This window comes from Peromyscus leucopus, chromosome 8a, assembly GCF_004664715.2.
Source record: "Peromyscus leucopus breed LL Stock chromosome 8a, UCI_PerLeu_2.1, whole genome shotgun sequence".
NCBI lineage: Eukaryota > Metazoa > Chordata > Mammalia > Rodentia > Cricetidae > Peromyscus > Peromyscus leucopus.
The window spans coordinates 10,561,660-10,585,947 of record NC_051085.1 but is presented as its reverse complement, the minus strand read 5'-3'; the positions used below and the strand labels follow the sequence as shown (position 1 = coordinate 10,585,947).

Here is a 24,288-nt window from a genome sequence, read left to right as displayed (position 1 = left end):
TTCTCTACATTTCTGTATTTGGATAAGAAAATAAACTTGTTGAATGTTCTAGAATGTCACTCTCCCTACATTATTTTCTTTTTTATAATTGTCTGTGTAATTAGCAATGATTAACCCTGTACAATTACCATTCTACTAAACCAATTTAGACTTTTGGCCAATACATAAATGATGAAGAGCAAATTTTTTTTTAATTTAAAATGTGGACACATCATGTTACTGAAGAAGTTCAAGGTAAATAAAATATTTTGCTTCAGCATAGTGTCAATTTGCCTTTGATGGATGTTGTCCAATTTCAATTTTTGAATGCTTTCTCTCTTTAGTAGGATTTTATTTACTTCTGAAAATAAAAAAAATACTAACAATATATTCAATTGACCCCAATGATTTTCATTTCAGAGTATGCTAGGGAACAGGTAACCAAATATTATCATAATAAACCAGCAAATCAGAGTAGCACTCAGCTCATGTTTAAACAAAAATTTTCCTGAAAAAAAATTCTAGGAATACATATGGCCAAGGATGAAAAAGACAACTATAGTGATTTTTTTAAATATCTGAAGAGAATAAGGCAGTCACTAGAAAATAAAAATAGTTCTAACACTCTTGGATTGATAGACTTAATATTGTGAAAATGACCATCTTACCAAAATCAGATTACAGAGATAACACAGCCTCCATCAAAATCCCCATGTCATTCCTCGCATAAACAGAAAAGAAAAATCTTAAAGCTCACAGGAGACACAAAAGACTCCATATAGCCAAAGTAGTCATGAGGGAAAAAAAAAAGAAAGAAAAGAAATTCTAGATGAATTAACATACTAGCCTTCAAGCTATATTACAGCCCTATAGTAGTAAAATCAGCATAATACGGGAACAAGAACTAGCTGTACATTAATGGGAAAAAACAGAAGACTCAACTATGAGTACAGCCATCTGATATTTGGCAAAAATGTCAAAAACACACTTTGAAGAAAATACAACATTTTCAACAAATGGTGCTGGGAAATCTGGATAACCACATATAAAAGATTGACATGAGACCTATCTCTGTCCTCCTGACCAGAAAGCAACTCCAGGTGAGTCGAAGGCCTCAGTGTGAAGGAAGAAGTGCTGAAACTGCTGGAATCAATCAGATGGTGCCCTACAAGATATATATGTAAGAAAGCACTTCCTGAACGGAACACTTGCTCAGAAATTAAGGCCAACACTGATACATAACGTCATAGAACTAAAAAATCTCTTGCACAGCAAATGAAATTATTAACTGAGTGAAAAAAAATGTGATGGCCTCAGGGAGGATCTTGGACAGCTACATACCTGATAGAGGATTAATATCCAGAAAATACAAAAAGCTGAGTCAAGAAATTCAAAGACCCAATTCAAAATGGGTATGGTTCTGCATAGGGAGTTCTCAAAATGAGAAACAGTAATGGATATTATATCTTTTTGGTATTTTTATTATAATTTTTATTGTTTAAAACAATTTTTAGATTTAAATATATTTGGTTATATTCCATCCCTCCCCCAAGTCCTTTCAGATCCTCTCCCTACTGACTTTAACTTCTTTCTCATAAAACAAAAACTCAATACAATAAAATAACCAAAACCAAGAAAACATAATAAAACAAAGACAAAAACAAAACAATAAAAAAACTGTGACCAAATAAAAGTACGCGCGCATGCGCGCACACACACACACGCACGCGCACACACACACACACACACACACACACACACACACACACACACGAAAAGAAAAGAAAGGAAAGGAAAGGAAAGGAAAGGAAAGGAAAGGAAAGGAAAGGAAAGGAAAGGAAAGGAAAGGAAAGGAAAGGAAAGGAAAGGAAAGGAAAGGAAAGGAAAGGAAAGGAAAGGAAAAGAAGAGAAAGAAAGAAAGAAAACCTGTGAAATCTATTATATGTCGGTCATCTACTCCTGAACATGAGGCCTGCCCTGGAGTGGTTGATATGCCCAATGTCACTCCATTGGAGAAAACTGATTTTCCCTCTCCCAGAAAATATAAATGACAGTTCGGTTGTTAACCTAGTTGCTAGGTTTTCATTCATCATTCATTCATTCAATTTTTTTAAATATAACAAAATAAAATATAGCCTATCACATCAAAGTCAGAGAAGATAAACCAAAAAAAAAAAAAAAAAAAGAACCCAAGAGAAAACACAAAAATTAGAGACCCACTCATTCACATACACAGGAATCCCTTAAAAACACCAAGCTGGAAGCCATTAGAGAAGGGCACAGGATCAGATGCAGACCTGTGCTGGGCTTGTGCAAACTGTGAGTTCAAGTGGACTTTCCTCATGTTGATTTAGAGGGCCTTGTTTTCTTGGTGTCCTCCATCCCCTCTGGCTCTTCCACTAGGATTCTTGGAACCCTGAGGGGAGGGATTTGATGGAGACAGCCCATTTAGGGCTGAGTGTTCCAAGGTCTCTCACTCTCTACATAATGTCTGGCTGTGGGTCTCTGTATTTGTTCCCATCTGCTGCAGAAGGAAGCTTCTCTGGTGATGACTAAGCAAGACACTGAACTATGAATATACCAGAATATCATTAGGAGTCATTTTATCACTACAGTTTTTCAATATTTAGACCAGTATTGTTTGGTTTGACCTATGTCCCTTGGCTGTCTAGCCTCAGGTTCTTGGTCACCCAAGATGTGTCAGGTGTGGGTTGCAATTTGTGGAGTGGGTCTTAAGTCAAACCAGTTATTACCTGGGTATTCCCACAAGCTTTGGGCCACCATTGCTCTAGTCTATATTGCAGGCAGTACATCATTGTAGATAAAGGGTTGGTGGCTGTCTTGGTGTTTATGTTTCTCTTTTGATAGCATACGGAGTGTGTGCCTGTAACAAAGACACTGGAGCATAGGGGTGAAGGCTGTATATAGGCAACCAGCTTGACATCTCCATATTCAACAAGTGGTGTGCTTGTTGTCTTCAGCAATGGAGACCTGCTCTCATTTTGTGGAGAGCAACCTATAGTCTTGGCAACAGCCTGGGTTGACTGTGAATTCCTACAAGGCCCCTTTTGCCAACAACTCAATTAGATATAACCCAGTCCTGGTACTAGAAGCTTCATTGGGTGACAAGAGATGGCCAGTTGGGAATCTGTCTCCACAATTATTTAATAATTTTATTTATATTGCCTTCATATATGTATATATATATATACACACATTATATACATACATACATTATATATATTATATATATATATACCTCCTACACCCCCTCCCTCTTCCCTCCCCCTCCCTACTTGATCCTCCCATTCCATCCCCCACTTCCATCTATATCTACTTCCCTTTTTAAACGAGGTATATCGATTCCCTCCAGTCCCTTACTCTAAGAAATATTTTCATAACGATGTTTTAACATCCTCAGAAATCAATGCAAATTAAAACTATTTTGAGATTTTTATCTTATCCTAGCAAGAATGCTAGGATCAAGAAAACAAGTGACAAAAACTGCTGATGAGGATGTGATCAGAGATGCAACTACTAGGGAAATCAGTGTGAATTCTCAAAAAGCTTAAAAATGCGTCTACTGCATGACCAAGCTGTACCACCTGTATCAGTTATTTTCCTGTTACTGTGACAAAACACCATGACCCGGTCAACTTATTAAAGCAAGAGTTTCTGTTGGCTTATGGTCCCAGAAAAGTGAGCGTGCATCATGGCAGGAGGCATGGCTCTGCTGTGCAAGCGTGGAGGTAAAATCAGGAAGCTGAAATCTCACATCCTAAGCCATGAGCATAAAACAGGGAGGGCAAACTGGAAGTAGGTGAGGCTTTTTATCTTAAGACCTGTCCCCAGGGATGCACTCCCTCCGGTAAGGCCGCACCATCTAAACCTCTCCAAATATCACCACCAACTGAGGATCAAGTGTTCAAATGCCAGAGCCTCTGGGGACATTTCATTAAATCACTCGCTGGCATACACCCAAAGGTCTTGACATCCTACTTCATAGATACGCAAACGTGTTCATTGTCACTCCATTCACAATACCTAGGAAATGGAAACAACCTAACATCTTTCAACTAATAAATGGATAATGAAAATACAGTACATATATATATATATATATATATATATATATATATATATATATATAATGGAATACTATTCATCTCTAAAGGAAACTCAAATCATGAAATGTATGGAAAATGGATACATTTAGAGCCTAGAGTGAGGTAACTAAGACCTGGAAAGACAAATGTCGCATGTTCTCTCTCATCGCTGGCTCCTAGCTCTGAATCTATAGATGTGAGTATCTATAGAGAATATAACCTGGATTAACCACAGAAACCAGGAAAGTAGGAAGGGACCATGAGAAAAAGGTCTAGAAAGGGAGAGATTTTCTCTAGTTGTGGCTAGAGAGACAGCTTAGCAGTTAAGAGCTCATACTGTTGTGTAGATGACCTTAGTTCAAGTCACAGTACTTGTGTCAGGAGGCTCACACAACCAACTGTGACTCCAGCTCCAGGAGGATCTGAAACCTCTGCCCTCCATGGGCACCAACACTCTTGTAAACCTCCCCCTACACATACACCCACATACATATGCACAATCAAAAATTAAAAATAAACAGAAAAATTTCTAGTGCAGTCAAATTGATCCCCACAAGTGAAAGGACAAATAATACCTTCAAACAATTACTAATCTTATCTCTTTCCATGAATATTTCCTGAAAGCTGACCCCTTGAGGATGCATGAAAGGTCAAATGTAGGAAGATCTGAGGATCCAGTGGTGTCTGTGAGTGGGAATGTGCTTACCCAGCATGCCCAAGGGCCTGCAATTGAAACCTAGCAACATAAACAGAGAAGAGAGAGAAAGGAGGCAGAGACTGGGTGACCTACACTAGGCACTGATGTTAGGTTTAAAATAGGCATGCGCAGATTCACATTTTATTTGCACCTTAGTTAAAGGGTAGAGAAGAGTTGTGGAGTCCACTCCCAAAGATACATCTACAAAACACTCTAGCACCAATGACTTGGGAGCATAATCAAAGGGGGAGCGGAAAGACTCTAGGAGCCAGGAGATCAACAAGTTTGCTGTGAGATTGTGTCTCCTGGTCACCTCAGAAGCTATACCCACAATCTCACCAATATTGTGGTCCAAATGTGAGCAGAACAAGGATGACACCAAAACCATGCCAAACTGGATGGGAAAAATCCCACAGGCCCCAACCCTAGACAAAGAACACAGGTTAGGAAAGTGGCGCAATTACCTGTCCAGTGACAAATGCTTAGTCACGAAAACCACACATACAGATGACATTATATGGACTCACCAGGCCATATTTAGGAATATGCATGTCTATGTGCGATAATAATGGATGAACAAAAGAGACCGTGGATAGAAAAAGACTGGGAGAGATTTTGTAGATTGTTTCGAGGGAACAAAGGGAAAGGAGAAATGGTATAATTAAATTACAATCCCCAAAATAAACAAAATATCACTAAAAATGAAAAAAATATGCAGGAAAAAAAGTAAAAAGTAGGGAATCTCTAGAGCTGCTTCTATCATTTTGGGGGCTGGTCAAGAGACTTACAGTAATTCATGAAAGATAAAAATGCACAGATTAGGGATGTGAATATGTAGATGTGAGTGGAGGTATGTGAAGGACATTTTCAAGTTAGTACTGAAGAAGTTGGTGATGGTGAATAAGGACAATGAGGAAATGGAGGACTCTAAAATAATGCTCTACTTTCTTTAAAACAAAAAGGCAAAGTTGACATTGCAGCCTTGAATCCTATGTGGGAGACAAGAGGAAGGATGGAATAAAACAATTACTTAAAACTTTTCTTCTCCCCTCACCTTTTCTCTTCCCTCCCCCTCATTCCCTGTCTCCATCTTTGAAAGTTTGAATCTCAGTCTGAAATTTACAGTTCCTTGAAGTCACAGTCTTCTACAAAGCCCAGAAATCATTTTGACAAGGAGAAGTCACTTTAACTTCTGTACTTAGGGTGAATCTGCTGGTAAAAATAACAACAGCCTATCACCTTGCCAAGTTATTTCAAATATCCTCAAGTGCGTAATCAAAGGAGACAGAATACTGATGCATTTAAGGGCATTTGCCCAAAGTATTCCTTGACCTTATTTAAGGATTGAAGATAGAGTTAGGCAAAATATTTCATACAAAATAAAGCAAGAGTAACTGCAGAAAATGTCCTCCAAGGAAATTATATGCTGCTGTGTAAATGTAAAGATAATTATTATGGATTTTACTTTGGGTATTCACAATTCAAAAAGGAGCTTCTATTTACTGTAATTGAGTTCTTGGAGCAGAAGAAATCCAAATTAAGCAGTATCAACTAGGAAAACAATGCAATTTCTTTTTTTTTCTATTAGATATGTATTTTTAAATATGAAGAAATCAGAACCCCAGAATACTTTTGGTTGATATATAAAATGCTTCATCTCTCAAGGAAAACAATGCAAATGCACCTCGCAAAACTAAAGATAGAAATATTATGTGATCAAGCAGTTCTACACCTGGTTATGTATCTAAAGAACAGAAATCGAATTTTGAAGAGGTCTTTTTGCATCTATATTCATTGCACTATTATTTACAATACTCAAGATCAGAAACAACCTAAATACCCATCAGCTTATTAACAGATTTTAAAATGTGATGGATGCAGCCAAGGAGACAGCACTCAGCCTTTCAAAAAGAAAAAGGATATCTTGCTATGTGAGATAATATGCATCGATCTTAAAGGCATTGTGCTGAGTAAAACAAGCCAGTCACACAGACAGATGCTGCTTGGTTCCACTTGTATGAAGTCCGTAAAGCCCTCAAACTCTGGGCGAGCATAACTCTGTGGTTATTGGGGGCTTGAGGGTAAGTGAAAGGGAAAATGATACTCAATATGTATGATGTTTCAGGTCTACAATGAATGAATGAATTCAGTGCAATGAATATAGATGCAAAAAGACCTCTTCAAAATTCGATTTCTGTTCTTTAGATACATATCCAGGTGTAGAACTTCTTGATCACATAATATTTCTATCTTTAGTTTTGTGAGGTGCATTTACATTGTTTTCCTTGAGAGATGAAGCATTTTATATATCAACCAAAAGTATTCTGGGGTTCTGATATTTAAATTCTAGAGATTTCTTGTTCAAAATTGTGTATATAGTTAATAATTTTGTTGTGAACACATCAGAATTTGTTGACAGCAAATTTTATGTTAGAATATATCTCAAGAAATGGAGTAAAATCTGGTTGGAAGTGACACTCAATCCTGGATCCAAATAACACTTCTGGGTTTTCCCTTCTCTCTCCCCACCCTAATATTACCTTTGTCTCTTACAACCAAGCACTGACTCATTTTCACCTATGCCAGCTTCTCCCTGAAGAAGGGAAGGTCACCTTCTGAGCTACCTACCCTTCCCTCCTTGAACCCACAGTAGCATGAAAGAACTTTGCTACCAGTAACTACACATAAAATTCTGAGACGTTCTAACTGGTCTAGCTTTTGTGAAAGGTAAAACAGTGTTTAGAAGCAGTGAGCAGGGTACAAAGCTGTTTTGGCCTGACAGAATTGTGTAGTATACATCAGTTTTCCAAAAGAAGTAGGATCACTGTACTTGTTTTTAGCCAAGAAACGGGAAGCAGAGCACAGGTTAGACCAGAATAATGCACAAGTCCATTACATTTCAGGTGAATACATGTGAAGAACATCTCCAATTTGAGTCATAAATGTCCAGACTAATAGATCATATCATTTTCATACTCTGATGGGTCATGTCAGTGCCATTCTATTATCAGAAAAGACAACTAGGAGAAATTGCCCCTTTGCATTGTTGAAATTATTACCTGCCATATTATTTTTTAAAGAAAATGGTCCAGGAGATGCATTATGATACGCAAATACACTCTGGGCATTGTAAAAGTTTAATCCATTTCTTTTTTGGCTAGAAAGTGACCTCATTCAGTAGTGCTTTTTGCCTGTTTTCAAAGCTCAAATGATCTCCTCTGCTCCTTTTCTAGTCACACAAAGTTCAGACATCTTCTCCCAGCATTTGCTTAAGGATATGACTCTCATCATGCCTTCCTCATAGCAGCCATAGTAAAGTAATTACAACCATGTTATGGAATAAAAATGAAAATGCAGTGGTGATTTTTTTCTGTCCTGATAGACTCAATTTGTCTGTTACTCTCAAAATAAAGATTCCAGAAGGTAGAAAAACCCAATGAAAATTTGTGTGTTTGTGTGTGTGTGTGTTTGTGTGTGTGTGTGTGTGTGTGTGTGTTTGATTTTGTATTATGGTAGTACCAATTACTCCAGCAGTTCTAACAGGTATCTATGTTTCAAGAATATACAAAATTAATTGCACATTATGCATTTTTATTTCTGTAAAGGAGAGGATGTATGTACTATTTTCTTTCCTCTACTTACCCAAAAAGTTTTTTTCCTTATTTTACTTTCATAATTGAGGATTTGGCTGATTTCACAGGAAATCATTTTTGCCACATATCAAATTTATTGGAAAAACTTTAATTTCAATTAAATCTGGTTGTTCCTCTGTAGTAATCTTGCTTACCATGGGAGGAAAATCATCACTGATATAAACAAAATTTAAGAGGAATAACTAATACTAAATGCCTTTGAAACTACCATATGGAGATTTAGTATTGTAGAAGGCTCCTAAAATACATACATATACATATATGAAAGGAGTTTAAATTAAATTCCCCATCAGAGATGGATAATACCTCAAGAAGTTACCACATGCTAGCAAATAAAAACTACAACACCAGGAATGGGTTATCCCTTTTTGAGTTGCTAAAAAATGGGGTTTCATAGATCACCAAACATTATAGGCTATTGCCAATGCTCTTGGTCACCCTCTAGAACTTGATGATAATACCCTATTGCTGAAGATACTACATACTTTAGTCACAGAATATGGATGAGTCAAGCCTGTACTCACCTGGGAAGTTTCATCCCCCTGGTTAGTTTCCACAGTGATATAAAGTGCTATGCACACTACCAGAGGAGAAAAGTAATCATCAATATCATCCAGCTGTGAATCCTGCAAGCTAAATTAATTCCTGGCCTGACAAGGTATGATCTCTGATGTAATGGTGGCTTAAATATTCTGGTAGTAATCAAACCACTTTATGATCAAAAGTTCTCCCTGTGAGATGGGAAGTCATACCTGGTACCATTAAGAGGTTCAAGAACATGTGGCTGAATAGATCTTAGGCCCTAGGCAGACCTACTACTAATTATTCTACTAAAAGGAAATAGTATCAAAACAACTCCTAATGACTTATTGCTATGCCCATTGATAAGTGAATCTCTCAACACTGATCAGAAAAGACTCTTGCAGTAGATGTCAATTAACACAGAGACCCTCAACCAGTCAATGTGCTTTTGAAAATAAGAGAGTGTGGAATACTCAGCCCTAAATGAGACTTACCAAACCTCCACCCAAGCCTCAGGGTTCTTCTTAGAAGAGGAAGGAGAAAGACTGCAAAAGCCAAAGGTAGTGGATAGCATCAAGGAAATGGTGTTTTCTGAATAAAACAGGACAATGCACATAGGAACTCACAGTGATCGTGGCTGCATCTGAAGGTTTGAACAAGCTCAAGCCAGGCAAAACCCCAGCATGGAGGGTGGGGGAGGGCACGGGGAGCCATTGGTATTTGATAGTTGTGGGCAGATAAGAGTCAGTTTTATTTAATTGTGTAACCCCTGGTAATTCAATCACACTCTAGAGTACAACACAAGAGTACTTCAGCAACACAAATTGGATCAATGGGGAAAAAAATAAATAAAACTTAAAGTTGGGTGAGTAGAGAGGTGAGGGTGAAGGCTGGATCTGTGAGGAATTAGGGGAGGATGATTATGATCAGAATAGACTGTATAAAATTCCCAAAGAATTAATAAAATATTATCTAAAGAGTTTGTTCACTATATGTATGTACATGTGATCCATATGTATATTCTTTTATGCTTTCTTCTATTTCCAAAATCATTTCACAATGAAAAAATTATTAGCAGGTCATTAAAACCAAAACGTTCACATTCTGTGATTCTCAGTTTTACTTTTAGCTAAATCATTCCTTACTGAGTTACCCTAGCTTTTCTTAAACCTATTACTTGACAAATAGCTCCTGTGCTTGTCCAGTTGGCTAACCTTTTGCACATTGCCTTGACAACTCAAGGGAAGACTGTTTTATCACTATGGAAACAAGTCAGTGTAAATGTGCTCACGTTTTATTTATAGACTAGGTAATGGAAAGGGCACTGTGTATACTTGATCTGATCTTAAATGAAGTGTGGTAGGTACTGCTTGGTTTTAATTAATAAGATTAATGGATGACATTGACATGCAGCTGGAAGGGATAAAGATGCAATTGTCACTTTATTTTATGTGTCACTTTTTAACAGCATTTTTTTTTCATTATTCAAGGTTAACTTCTCAACCCAGGACAGGAAACCTAACAGATGACACTGAGACAAAAAAGAAAGTATGAGCCCTTCAACACAAACATGTAAATCCTCAAAACTACCTGAAGATCGTGACAACAATCTTCCACTCACACCTCCTGAATTGGAAAAGGGAAAAATCAATTCACTCCTTGGTGGGTTTCATTTTTACAGATGGAACATAAGATTTGAATTAAATGCTAAGTAGATAAGAAGTATGTGGAAACTATTTCATTTGATTATATCTTCTCTGTAAAATGTGTAAAGAAATATTTGCCTGGATTACTATAAGTATTAAAGACAATAAAAAAATGTTTAGACCAGTGTCTCATTACACTTAAACAAAAACACGAGCTACAACTGTCACTCTATGTAACTTTTAAAATGCTTAAGTGATTGTTCCTTCCTATCTAGCTGGTACATTTGCAATACTAATAGACTTCATATACACTGTAAGAAATTTATGGATAAGATAGAGACAGAAGGGGAATCTTTTTTGATTATTTGGTCTGTGTTTGAGATTTTTGCCTGCATGCATGTCTGTGTACTACATATGTGCCTGGTGCCCAAGAAGATGAGAAAAGGAGGTCAGGTCCCCTGTAACTAGAGTTACAGATGGTTGTGAGCTGCCATATGGGTGCTGGGAACTGATACCAGGCTCTCTGGAAGAACAGCCATTGCTCTTAACCATGGATCCATCTCTCCAAGCCCATGTTTTCCATGGAGAGTGAATGGAAGCTGAGATGCAGGAGTCCCAGCAGTAAGCTCTGCCTCCAGCCCCTGCTTCCCTTCTCATTTAAAATTTTTCTTTTTCTTTCTTTTTTCTTGTGTTTTTTTTATGAACAAATGCATTTATTAGGGTTACTTTCAGAAACATGAGTGAGGGGTTACATATAATAGGATGAATAATTCAAAATCACTTGCATCTCAAAAACAAAAGTACCACCCAGTCATCACAGGTAATGACTCTCAAAGCCTGCATCAGCCCATACCCACTCTAAAATACCCTGGCAGCCTGCATCACGGTTACCTGTAGCCATGGGAAAGGGTCTAGGAGAGAGGAGTAGATGGGTGGAATCTTAGGTAAGAGTTTGATTACCCACCCCACTTTCATTTTTATAGGGGATGCTAACAGTCTATTATCATTACCATAGACCTATTACTGCATTCCCTCATTGCTCGTCCATTTTTATTTTTACTTGTCCTATCTTTCATAAAATATTTTTGTTGTTGCTTGGCACTTTTATAATTTAAATAATGAATCTTATCCGTTTTCACCCCAACCTCTCTCATCTCCTTCCATATCACACTGAACCCCTTCATCTCCCAAAGTCTACATCCTACTTTTACTTGTTTCATTTGCCATAAGTAGATGGTCAGGACATTTTTTTTTCTGTTTTGTGATTTATTTTAATCTTTTTTTCTAAATTGAAGATAGCTTCTTCTCTCATACAATACACTCCAACCAGTTTTCCCTCCCTCCAGTTCCCCCTCGCTCCCCCCACATTCCACCCCCGACCCAGACCTACTCCCCTTTTATTTCCACTTCAGAGAAGACCAGATCTCCAAGAAATGACAGCCAGACAGCACAAAACTAGATACAATAAGACGTGGCAATATGAAAGCCTTTATGACGAGGCTGGGCCAGGCAGCCCAGTAGGAGGAATAAAGTCTCAGGAGCAGTCAAAAGAGTCAGAGATAGACCTTCTTCCACCGTTAGGAGTCTCAAAAGAACAGCCATGACTTATGCAGAGGACCTGGTGTAGACCCACGTAACCCCCATGCTTGACCTTCCAGTCTCTGAGCCAGTGTGAGCCCTATTGAATTGGTAGGCCGTGTTCTCCAGGTCTCCTCCATCCCCTCTGACTCCCACGGACATTCCTCCCCCTTTCCCACGGGGTTCTCCATCTCCGAGGGGAAGAACCCGATGGAGACCTCCAATTCAGACTCTCTACACAATGCCTGGCTGTGGGTCTCTGCACCCACTCACCTCTGATGCCTGAAGAAGCCTCTCTGATGACCACAAAGTACAGCAAAGAGACTGGAAAGTGGTGGTGTGTGTGTAGGGGGGGTGAATGCTCCATGCAGGCATCAGTTCAGCCTCTCTACGTTCATCCTGACCGAAGGAAAAGGCTTTTCCAATTTCCACGGCAGAGGCTTCCACCTGTACCATGAATCCTATTCCTTGTCAATAATTTACTCAAGGCTTCCTACACTCCCCACGGTTCACTGATGTGACAAACTCAAAATGACCACGTGACAACTTCTGGTTCTTTTGTGGGGAATCAAGACCTCTGCACCAGAGAAGTTAAAAATGTGGGGAACAAAAATTCTGAAACTGAACTATGAATTTTTTTGATGAGGGGATCCATACTTTTACTCTTCATTTCTAGGCTATGTATTACTATTAAGGACACTGATTATTTATTAGTTATTTATGTAGTACATTCTACAAAACAGAATCCAACTGGGACTGAAGTAAGGTTATCTCACCTTTCCAACAAGTCAATTGCTTCCAGAGAGTCAAATTAGTCCCATGGTCAGACCAACATTGTGTTTAATGCCAAGAAGGCAGAAAACAGGCGTTCTGTAAGTCTACATATAAAGTCATATTATGAGAGGCAGTGTAGTATTACCCAGAGTCCTGTCTACTTCAGTGAATTTTTTTTTCATTTTCATAATGCCAAGAATACAGTGTGATCAGTAGGCATTTTATGTACTTCTCTCCCTGTAGGCATCATATCATCTGGAATCCATATTGGTCTCTTCTGTTTATGGGATAAGCATTTAGCACTAATGCTGCCTATGAACTGAATTCCTAAGGGAAAAAAAACTATACCTCATTGAACATTCTACAGGACTGACAAAATGATTAAAACTGCAGTGGTTATGCATAGCTGGACTACTGTAGAACACACCCAAATTATCTAGGACTGTTTTTGTTCCCAAACACCCCTTGTTGCCTATCTCTGCGTGTGACTAATATGATAATATTCTTCTGACTATTAGGTAAATACAGTACTGTAGCAATTTGTTTATAAGTACTAGAAAGTACTTTAGAAAGTACATATAGACCTAGCTTCCATGAACCAAAAGCTAAAGATGTCATCAAATATCTCATGGGACTAATAGTAGAGATTTCTCCATTTTGCTGTAAACTTCTTACCTTATGTCTCATCGGTGTATTATTAAAGTGCCACAATTTATGATTTTCCTTGTCCTATTGTTATGTAAACTTTATAAAATTATTATCACATTAGATCATCGTATTTAGCGTAACATGAATCCACATTCCTAGGCTGTGGCCAATGATATTTGCCTTGAGAATGAACTTTCCTATTCCCTCTGAAATTGTAGTTTTTACATTGACACAGGCACACTAGAACTTGTGTGCCTCATGGGTTCTCCTGAGGGACACAATATGGCTTCAGCATCCAGATGTGGAGAACACATTCTCAAATGAGCTGCAGGAGCACACTGCTGAATAACTCCAGGGTCATTATCTTTTATCTGGAAACTTACCTTTATGGTGGGCTCTACACATGGGATCTATTGTTTGATTAGATTCTCTTCCAAATAAGACTTCAATTCCAGCAAGAATATACGTACATTTAAACACACACACACACACACACACACACACACACACACACACACACACACACACATTTATATACATATGTGTACATTTTAATATGGTCCTTCTCTTGTGCATACCTAGATATGAATACTACTATATATCTATCTACATAGTAAATATCTATATTGAAATAGATTTCCAGTTACAAGAAATTATTTCATTAAAAGCAGGGCAGAGTATGTGTGTGTTCAAACTGACCCTAGACTTAGTGGATTCTTGGGGTTTGGGAAGTAATACATGCCAGAGCCTTTCTACTGGTCAAAATCGAGCTCCTTGTCTGGGCAACAATCATCCTGTTGAAATGGGTTGTTTGAAATTCTGAATAGTTCAACAGAGTGGGTGAATTCATTTGACCAAAGGCAATAAGTAATAGAGTTATGAAACATGATCCAATTTGCTTGTATTAAAATAATGAGAATGAAAAAATACAGTGTCTTTATGTCTATATAATTGAAAGACCTTAGAAATTATTTAATGATTATATTCCACTGTTTTTATCTTTACTATTTTGAGCAGATTCTCCCCAAGTATGGTCCAAAATTTAAACAGAACAGGCATTTGATGATGAAAAGTAAAATCACCAACATATGAATACCACTATTTGCACCTTGACATGCTGCAATTAAAAATTATGATGATTTAAAACTTTTAAAAATCAAAAGTAGCTGAACAATGAAGGCAAAAAAAGTTATCTCCAATTTGAGGGCAGGAGTGACAGGAAAGGAATGGTTACTATCTTGCAAGGAACTCTCAACTGCATCATGGGATGTGGCCAGGCAGAAGCTACCCTGGAGAGAGGAAGATGGAGGATAATCCCTGACCTTCCATCTGACTTTTCTGTCTGAGTGTTGGTTGCTCAAGTGCACAGAGGACTGAACCAAGAAAGCCAGTCATGAAGTCCATGCATGTGAGCCTACAGCACCTGCAAGAAGAGAGAACAGAAGTAGAGTAGATGTGGGAGGTATTATGAAAAAGATATTGTGTCCTGATCATGGCAGGTTCGTCCACAGGCATAGAAACGGCTTTCCAGGCAGAATGAAAACAATGGCAAAAAAGCAGTACCAGGAGTTTCCGTGGTTGTAAGAATGATAGATAGGGTTCCCTGGGAACCACTGGCCACTCTGGCCAGGAAAGCAGGTAGGTGACCTTCACATATTCACTCCTCCTCTCTTCCAAATCCATTCCCCTAGTCTCCTCCCCAGCTCTGCAGCAGACTACCTACTGAGGTATCCCTTTCCTCTCTGCCCCATCTCCAGAGAATCGAACAGATCTTCTCCTATAGCATTTTTTACCACCCCATCCCTTGGTCTGAGCTGCTAACTCCCACAAGAAGTAACACCCTGGGAACCCACCTACCACATTAGGGAGGAAGGAGGTGTGTGGTCTTCAGATCTTCAGTCTCCTTCCTCTCCTCCAAATACAATCTCTGAGTCTCATCCCTAGCTCTGTAGAAGACCGCCTCCTATAGCCTCTCCTCATTCTCTGCCCCCAATCCCAGGGGACTAAGCCGACCCTGATTGCAAACTCTGCTTCTCTCACTCCTGTGGACCTCTTGAAGCTGCCACTAGCTCATCCTCAATCCTAAGTGTGAGCCAATAACTAGAAATATATTCTGCACAGAACCACCAGTGTTCACACTTCGCAGGATCTCAGGAGCATTCCCTATCAGGCAACACACAACCACCACACCCTCCTCAATTCATTGTCATTTTTATATAGGGGGCTATATGTTTGTAAGTTAATGCTGGATTCAGCTACTTTGCTGAAAGTGTTTATCAGCTGTAGGAATTACCCAATGGAGTTTTTGAGGTCACTTATACAAACTATCATATCATCGGCAAATAAAGATACTTTGATTTCTTCCTTGATCTCATCGCTTTAGCTGGAGCTTCAGGTAATATATAGAACACATATGAGGAGAGTAGACAACCTTCTCTTGTTCCTGATTTGAGTGGAATTGCTTTGAGTTTCTCTCCATTTAAGCTAATGTTGGCTATCAGCTTGCTGTAAACTTCCTTTGTTGTGTTTAGATATGTCCTGAATATCCCTAATCTCTCTACAACTTTTTTCATGAAGGCTTTTGATTTTGTCAAAGGTCTGTTTTGCATACAATGGAATCATCTTTTTTTTCTTTCAGTTTTTTTATATAGTGGATTACATTTATTGATTTTCATATGTTGAACCATCTCTGCAGCTCTATATTGATCACTGAAATGATTGTTTTGATGTATTCTTGGATTTGGTTTGCAAGTAGTTTATTGAGAATTTTTGCGTCTTTGTTCATAATGTAATTTCTTCTATAATTCCCTTTCTTCTTTGCATCTTTATGTGGTTTGGGTGTCAGGGTAACTGTGGCCTCATAAAATGAATTGGGTAATGTCCTTTTTGTTTGTATTTTGTGAAATAATTTGAGAAGTATTGACATTAACTCTTCTTTGGAAATCTGGTACAATTCTGTACTAAATCCATCTAGCCTTGGGATTTTTTGGTTGGGAGACTTTTAATGATTATTTCTATTTCACTGGGGTAATAGGTCTACTTAAATTGCTAATCTATTTTTGATTTAACTTTGGTAAGTGGTACCTATTGAAAAAATTGTCCATTTCCTTTAGATTTTCCCATTTATTGACATACAGGTTGACATACATGGAGTATAACCTCATGATTTCTTGGATTTCTTCAGTGTCTCTTGATATATCTCCCTTTTCATTTCTGATTTTGTTAATTTGGATATTCTCTCTCCACCTTTTAGTTAGTTTACATAAGTTTGTCTACCTTGTAGGTTTTATCAATGAACCAACTCTTTGTTTCATTGATTATTTGTATTCTCTTTGTTTCTATTTTGTTGATTTCATCCCTGTGTTGGATTATTTCTTGCTGTCCACTCCTCTTGGGTGTCATTACTTCTTTTTATTCTACAGCTATCAGGTATCAGGTGTGCTGCTAAGTTGATAGTATTCTCTCCAAATTATTTTTTATGGAGACACTTAGTACTATGGACTTGCCTCTTTTAATCTCTTTTATTGTGTCCTATAAGTTTGGGTACGTTGTGTATTCATTTTCACTGAATTCTCATCTTTAGTTTCTTTCTCCATTTGTGTTGATCCACTGTTCAGTCAGTTAGAGAGTTGTTCAGTTTCCGTGAGTTTGTTTCTGTTGTTTTGATATCCAGCTTTAATCACTGATGGCCTGATATGACTAGGGGGGAGGAGTAATTTTCTTGTATCTGTTGAGACTTCTTTGTGTCTGATTATGTGGTTAGCTTTGGAGAAACTGTCATGAGGTGTAGAGGAGAAGGTGTATTTTATATTTGCATGAAATGTTTTGTAAATATCTGTTAGGTCTATTTTGTTTATAACATCTGTTAGCTCATATTTCTCTGTTTAAATTTTGTCTGGATGCCTTGTCCATTGGTGAGAATTAGGTATTGAAGTCCCCACTATCAGTGTATAAGTGTCAATATGTGCTGTGGAATAATGCTTTTGTACACTGGTTTAATAAAATACTGATTGGCCAGTAGCCAGGCAGGAAGTATAGGCAGAATATGCAGACAAGGAGAATTCTGGGAAGAGGAAGGCTGAGTCAGGAGATGCTAGCCCACCATCCAGGAAGCAGCATGTAATGGCATACAGGTAAAGCCACAGAAAAAAATGGTAACATATAGATTAACAGAAATTGGCTGAGTTTAACTGTAAGAGCTAGTCAGTAGTAAGCCTGAGCTAATGGCCAAGCAGTTTTAATTAATATAAGCCTCTGTGTGTTTACTTGGGTCTGAGCGGCTGCAGACCAGGCAAGACACAGGAAAACCTCCAGCTACAAATATGTGATTTAAGCTGTAGTGGTGTTTTATTGTTGTTGTTACTGTTTACACACTTGGGTGCCCTTGTATTTATGACATAGATGTTAATAATGGAAATGTCTTCGTGGTGGATTTTTCCTTTGATGGATATGTAGTGTCTTTCCCTATCTCTTCTGATTAGTTTTAGTTTGACGTCTATTTTGTTAAATATTAAAATGGCTACAACAGCTTTCTTCTTAGGTCATTTGCCTGAAATTTCTTCTCCAACCCTTTACCCAGAGGAAATTTCCATGTTTAATGTTGAGAATGTATTTCTTGGATGCAGCAGGATGGATACCATTTTCTAATCCATTCTGTGTCTTTTTACTTGGACATTAAGACATTTGGTATTGAAAGATATCAATGGCCAATCATTATTGATTTATGATATTTTAGTGGTGGTAGTGGTATTTTGTATGTGTGTGTGTGTGTGTGTGTGTATGTGTGTGTCTGTCTGTGTGTCTCTGTGTATGTCTGTGCCTGTGTGTGTTTCACTTCTTTTAGGTTTGCTGGTATGAGGTTATTTATTTCCTGTATTTTCATCAGTGTAGTTAATCTCCTTAGGTTGGAATTTTCCTTCTAGTATCTTCTGTAGGACTGTCTTTGTAGACATATACTGTTTAAATTTGGTTTTATCATGGAATAACTTATTTTCTCCATCTTTGGTGATTTAAAGTTTGCTGGGTATAGTCATCTTGGCTGGTATCTGTGGTCTCAGAGTCTGCAGTATATCTGTCCAGGCCTTTCTGGCTCTCAGAGTCTCCATTGAGAAGTCAGATATAATTATAATAAATCTGCCTTTACATGTTACTTGATCTTTTACCTTGCAGATTTTATATTCCTTCTTTGATTTGTAGATTTAGTGTTTTGATTATTATGTACCAAAGGGACTTTCTGATCTGTTCCAATCTATTTGGTGTTCTGCATGTTTCTTGTACCTTTATAGGCATCTCTTTCTTTGGGTTAGGAAAATTTTCTTCTATGATTTGTTGAAAATATTTTCTGAGCCTTTGAACTTGGATTCTTCTCCTTCTTCTATTCCTATTATTCATGTTTGGTCTTTCCATGGTGTCACAGATTTCCTGGGTCTTTTGCATTAGGGATTTTATTTTGGTTTAACATTTTCTTTTACTGATGTGTCCCTTTCTTCTATTAATTTTGAATGCCTGAGTTTTTTCTTCTATCTCTTGTACTCTGTTAGTGAAGCTTGCCTCTGTAGTTCCTGTTTGAATTCCTAAATATTTCATTCCCAGAATTCCCTCAGTTTAAATTTTCTTTATTAATTCTATTTCCATTTTCACATATTGAATACCTTTATTCATTTCCTTCTAATGTTTGCATTTTCTTTGCTTTCTTTAAGGGGTTTATTAATTTCCTCTTTAAGGGCCTCTATCATTTTCACACAGGCAATGTTAAGGTCTTTTCCTTTTACTTCAGCTATGTTGTAATATTCATGGCCTGCTGTGGTTGGATAGCCAGGCTCTTGCAGAGACATATTACCCTGGCTATTATTGATTGTGGTTTTACACTGGTGTCTAGGTGTCTAGGATTGCGATGGTTATAGGTCTAGGTGCTGATTTCTGGATTTGTCTTTGTTCTTTGGTTTCTGTTTCCTCTCTGGATTTTTGAGAGTGTGATGGTTGTGTGTTGACTGATAGGGAATTTTCTTTGGACCTGCTAGTTCTGGCCAATGGAGGTTCCAGGTAAAATGTGTTTCTGGGTATTGGGAGCTGACACTTAGAAATGAGAATAGGCTAGGGATCTGAAAAGTTTCACAGTGGGGAGAAGAATAAAATGTTCAACCAAGATCTGCTTATGTTGTCTCCTTGGAATGGAGGGAAACAGTGAAGAGGGGTCACCCCAGTAGGTCTGTTATAGTGTGGGTATGAGACTGGGGGATTGGATTTAGAGGACCAGAAGCAGAGGGGAAGATCTACAGACAGCCTGCCTGCATCCTACAGGAATCCTCTGTGTGTTAGTGGTGAGTACATGCTGGAGTTGAGGGCTGGGATAAAGCAACAAGTGGGGAGAGAAAGGTTAGGAGGGGAAGGTCTGTGGGGTCCATAGGCAATATTGGCAGAGGGAGAAAGAAGGCTGCAGCTGGTGTTCTGTTGCAGAGATGGGGATCAGACTAGGGGGTTGGGTTTGGAGGACAGGATGGAGTGCTGAAGGTCTTCAGTTAGCTTACCTGATTCCCTGGCCTGCATAGCTTGTGTGTTCACAGGGAATGCCTGCTGGTGTTGGAGGCTGGGGTACTGGGATGAGTTGGGGAGAGGAAGGTTGGAGAAGATCTGTGTGATCCACTGGGAATGGAGTCAGAGGGGAAAGGGAGACCACAACAGGTGTTCTGCTACAGAGCTGGGGGTTGGAGACTGGAGGAGCAGAAGGAGAGGAGAAGATCTGCTGTCAGTCTATTTCAAAAAAATCTATTTCCAATAAAAACAAAAAATTAAAAACAGAGTAAAAAAGAATGATAAATAGAAGCGTTTAAAGAAATACTAGGTTCTGTTTAAAGAGAAAAAATAAGCCTGAAAGGTTCATTAGGTACCTGGCTATGGATTGGGAAGGAAAGACATGTTATTGGAAATCCACTGTTGTGGCAGGTTTCAGAAAAATCATTGTAAATATCAATTCCAACTATATAATAAGTGTAGTACTTAGTACAGAGTACTTAGAAACACTCAGCATAGACTAGTATACCATTAATCTCTATGTAAATATGAATCAGGTGGTACCATCTTTATTTCTAAAAAGAAGAATAGTTGAGGCAAGAGTCGTTAGACTCAAACTACTCTAATTGTTAGTGAAACTTTTCCCCAAATAGTATGGTGAATAGTGCTGAGCCCATAATGTGACCCTGAGCAGCCTCCCCTCCGAAGCATGTGTTACCACTGTAGCAACCTGTCTGTCTGCAGACTCACTTGAAAGGCAATAAGCAAATGAAGATTAATGAGCAGCAATGTGCTAAAAAGTACAGATAAGATCCGTTTATTTCATGTCTTCAAGAAAAGACCCCCATGTCCTTTAAGAAAGTCTTGAAATCTAATAAGTAACAGGCTGCAAGGACCCAGACCTCGACAGAATGAGTAATACTAGAGAGAAGAGACAGGCGGACATAATGGGTGGGATGACTTTAGTGTTCCAGTCCAGATAACAGGAATTCATTAAATTTAAAATATACCTCAAAATACTGACTCTCAGATCTATTGTAGCATTATTCATGGTGACCAAGATACAGAGGCAGTCTAAGTGTTTGCTGAGAGATGAATGGAAAAAGAAATTATGATATGCATACATGGAAAACACACACACACACACACACACACACACACACACACACACACACACTGGAGTACTATTCAGCTTTGACAAAGGAACATATCCTATAATTTGCAGCATTATGGATGGACCTGGATGGTCATTATGTTTAGAAAAAGAAGCCATGCTCAGGACGTGCCCTGCATGGTCTCCCTTACATATGGCATTAGAAAAACAAAGGCAAATTCCCGAATGGAATTAGAGAGGTAAATACCTAGAGTCCAAGGGGATGAGAGAGATGGAGCAGTGTTTATGAAAAGTTGAGAAATTTCCAGATTCCTAAAATACTACATGCTGACTAGAGTTGGTAATTATGAATTGTATGTCTGAAATTCACTAAAATAGTAATTTGAGTATTCTCACCCCCCAAAAAGTAAACTATGTGTAGCATGAATATGGTTATTAGCTTGCTAGAAATGATTGCACAATAGATAATCATATTAAACATAAATTTCATCCTGCATATCTTCAATATATATAACCCTTATTTGTTAATTATACTCCAAGAAATCTTAATAAATAGTGTTCAGGACAAAACCATGTGAGGAGTATAGTTTTCAAACATTACAGATCTCTTGTCCAATTAAAGTTGATGTTGCATTTCAGAGTAGTTAGAGCTTTATAGTTATTTTGAATTCAATTCTTTACCACATTTCAACAACTCTGTAACTCTCAGTCTTCCCTGAGAATTTAGCCTACCCAAGCTGGGGGCAAATCTGCTGGAGCAGCTATGTGGTCTACTGTAAACTCAAAGCAACCCGTTAGAATCTCTATTTCATGCCTTAGAGCCAGAGCCCACTTCAGAATGTGGCGTGGCATTCAAGCTATGTGGATCCAAACTGAACTCATATTACAGCTCAAAACCACCCTAAAAGTAAATGGCAAGAGGAGGCAGGAACCCAGGAGATGAGAATGGGAAGAGAGGTAAACAGAAGTCCAGTACCTTCCTAAGGTTTGGTCTTGGTGTATTACTTGATGCATCTTAGAGATGCGGCAAATATCTAGATGTACTCAGCTTCAAGCAGAAGTGCAAAAAAAAAAAAAAAAAAAAAAAAAAAAAAAAAACAAAAAAAAAACCCTCAACTTTAAATAAAATTGAAGGGCTCACAAATTAAAGCTTCCCTTTATCTTTTTCTGTTTCCACATTTGTGTGACTCACTCCTATCCCTCAATGCTGCCCTGAATGCCATCCACAGAATAGCTTTTCCAACCCAGCCCCTGGTTTTCATTTTCGAATACTGCTCAACTCTTGCTTAATTTTCAGCTAAAGCTAATAGCATTAACATCAGCCATCATGCCTGGCTCTATTTGTCTGCTTCCATAAAATGTCTCCTCCAAAGCACAGGCTAGGACTGCTTGATTCATGGCTATATATTCCTAGGCCCCAGATGAGTACTGGACTCTTGGTAGGAGGCACTTCTATATTGGTTAAATAAATCAACAAAATTTTCCGCAAACCAAAATCTGTGAGTTTGAGACTAATTCTGGATAAAAATGCTTTGTCATATTAAAACAAAGACAGTTGTGGACATAAAAGACACAAAGCAGCCCTCACCCTGTGTGGGAAACACTGCAGGGGTATAGGAGTCCAACTGCACTAATTTGTCTTCAACCTCAGCAAAGAAGTCAGCAGTTCCACATCCAGGATATGTGTTCATTTTCCTCTTTGTATTTTTCTGTGCTAAACTGGACCACAGTCAGTTCTTCTCTTGCTTCTTGGGGGTCCCAAAACCTTAGGGAAAGACCAATTGAAGGTGTAAAGGTTAAAGCAAGAAAGTCTTTTCCTTGTGACCCTCTTTGATTAGGAGAGTCACAGAGTTTCTTGTGTTTATCAGAGAACTGCTTTTATGGTGAAAGAAATATAGTCCTGCGGCTAGCAAGTGTGGGCTGAGAATGTACAACGTGTGATACTGTTTTTAAGGTCAATCTGTATACTATCATTAAAGTGCTGCACTAAATAAGTGCACTCTAACACCAAGTACCTAGTGGATTCTTGTTTTTTTTTTTCCTGAATGACTATGAAACTGAAAAAAGAATCTGCTACAAGACTAATAAATGGATGGGGAGAAAGCTCATAGGTAGGAGCACTTACTGTCCAAGCACGGAGCCTGAGTTCCAGTCTCAAGTCCCCTGAAAAAGATGGACATGACAGTTCATGCTTGTAACCCCAGTATTATGGAGTAGAAACAGGTAAATTCCAGGAGACCGATGGACCTGAAGTCAACCCCGTCAAAATGGTGAGTTTCAGGTTCAGTGTGAAACCCTGTCTCAGAGTTTCAGGTTCAGTGAGAAATCCTGTCTCAAGAGCAAGACAGCAACAGAGGAAGAACTAAACTTCCTCCCCTAGCTTCTTCATGTGTGTGCATTATGGGTGTGTACACACATACATGGGTGTACATGCATGCATGCATCACACACCACAACACACATACACGCACACACACTTACAAAAATACAATAAAGTTAATTACTGCATTCATTGAAGTATGTTTTCTGTGAACAGTGCCTTCCTCTGAATGAATTCTCACTCTTCAATTGAAGAGTCCTTTTGTTGTTATTGGTTTGTTTTGTTTTTTGTTTGTTTGTTTGTTTTTCAAGACAGAGTTTCTCTGTGTAGTTTTGGTTCCTCTCCTGGATCTCACTCTGTAGACCAGGCTGGCCTTGAATTCAAAGAGATCTGGCTGGCTCTGCCTCCCTAGTGCTGGGATTAAAGATGTACACCACCACCACCTGGCTCAAGAGTCTTTATATACATTCTTCCTCAATAATCTCCCTTTCACCATGTTAGATACAAAACCTGCAAATACTTCCTTGCTAGCATCTCTCTTAGATAATATATATATATGAATGAATAAAAAGAGGGTAATGAGTGAATAAGAGAGAAAAGTGGAGAGAGAGAGAGAGAGAGAGAGAGAGAGAGAGAGAGAGAATTTCCTTTCTTATCTCTTACCCAAATTACTGTCACAGCCTCAGACCAGCAATAGCCTTTGGTCTTATTCTCCATTAGTCAAATCCCTTTTCAAATCTA

The 24,288-nt window shown here is 38.3% G+C and overlaps 1 long non-coding RNA gene across 1 annotated transcript in view; it reads left to right on the top strand.

Annotated features, from left to right (window-relative positions):
• Window positions 1-10,776, top strand: part of LOC119086873 — a 95,669-nt gene extending 84,893 nt beyond the window's left edge. Inside the window, exon 2 of the long non-coding RNA XR_005090258.1 lies at window positions 10,448-10,776. This is a non-coding gene — a long non-coding RNA (uncharacterized LOC119086873). The remainder of the gene's footprint in view (window positions 1-10,447) is intronic.
• Window positions 10,777-24,288: the final 13,512 nt, after the last annotated feature.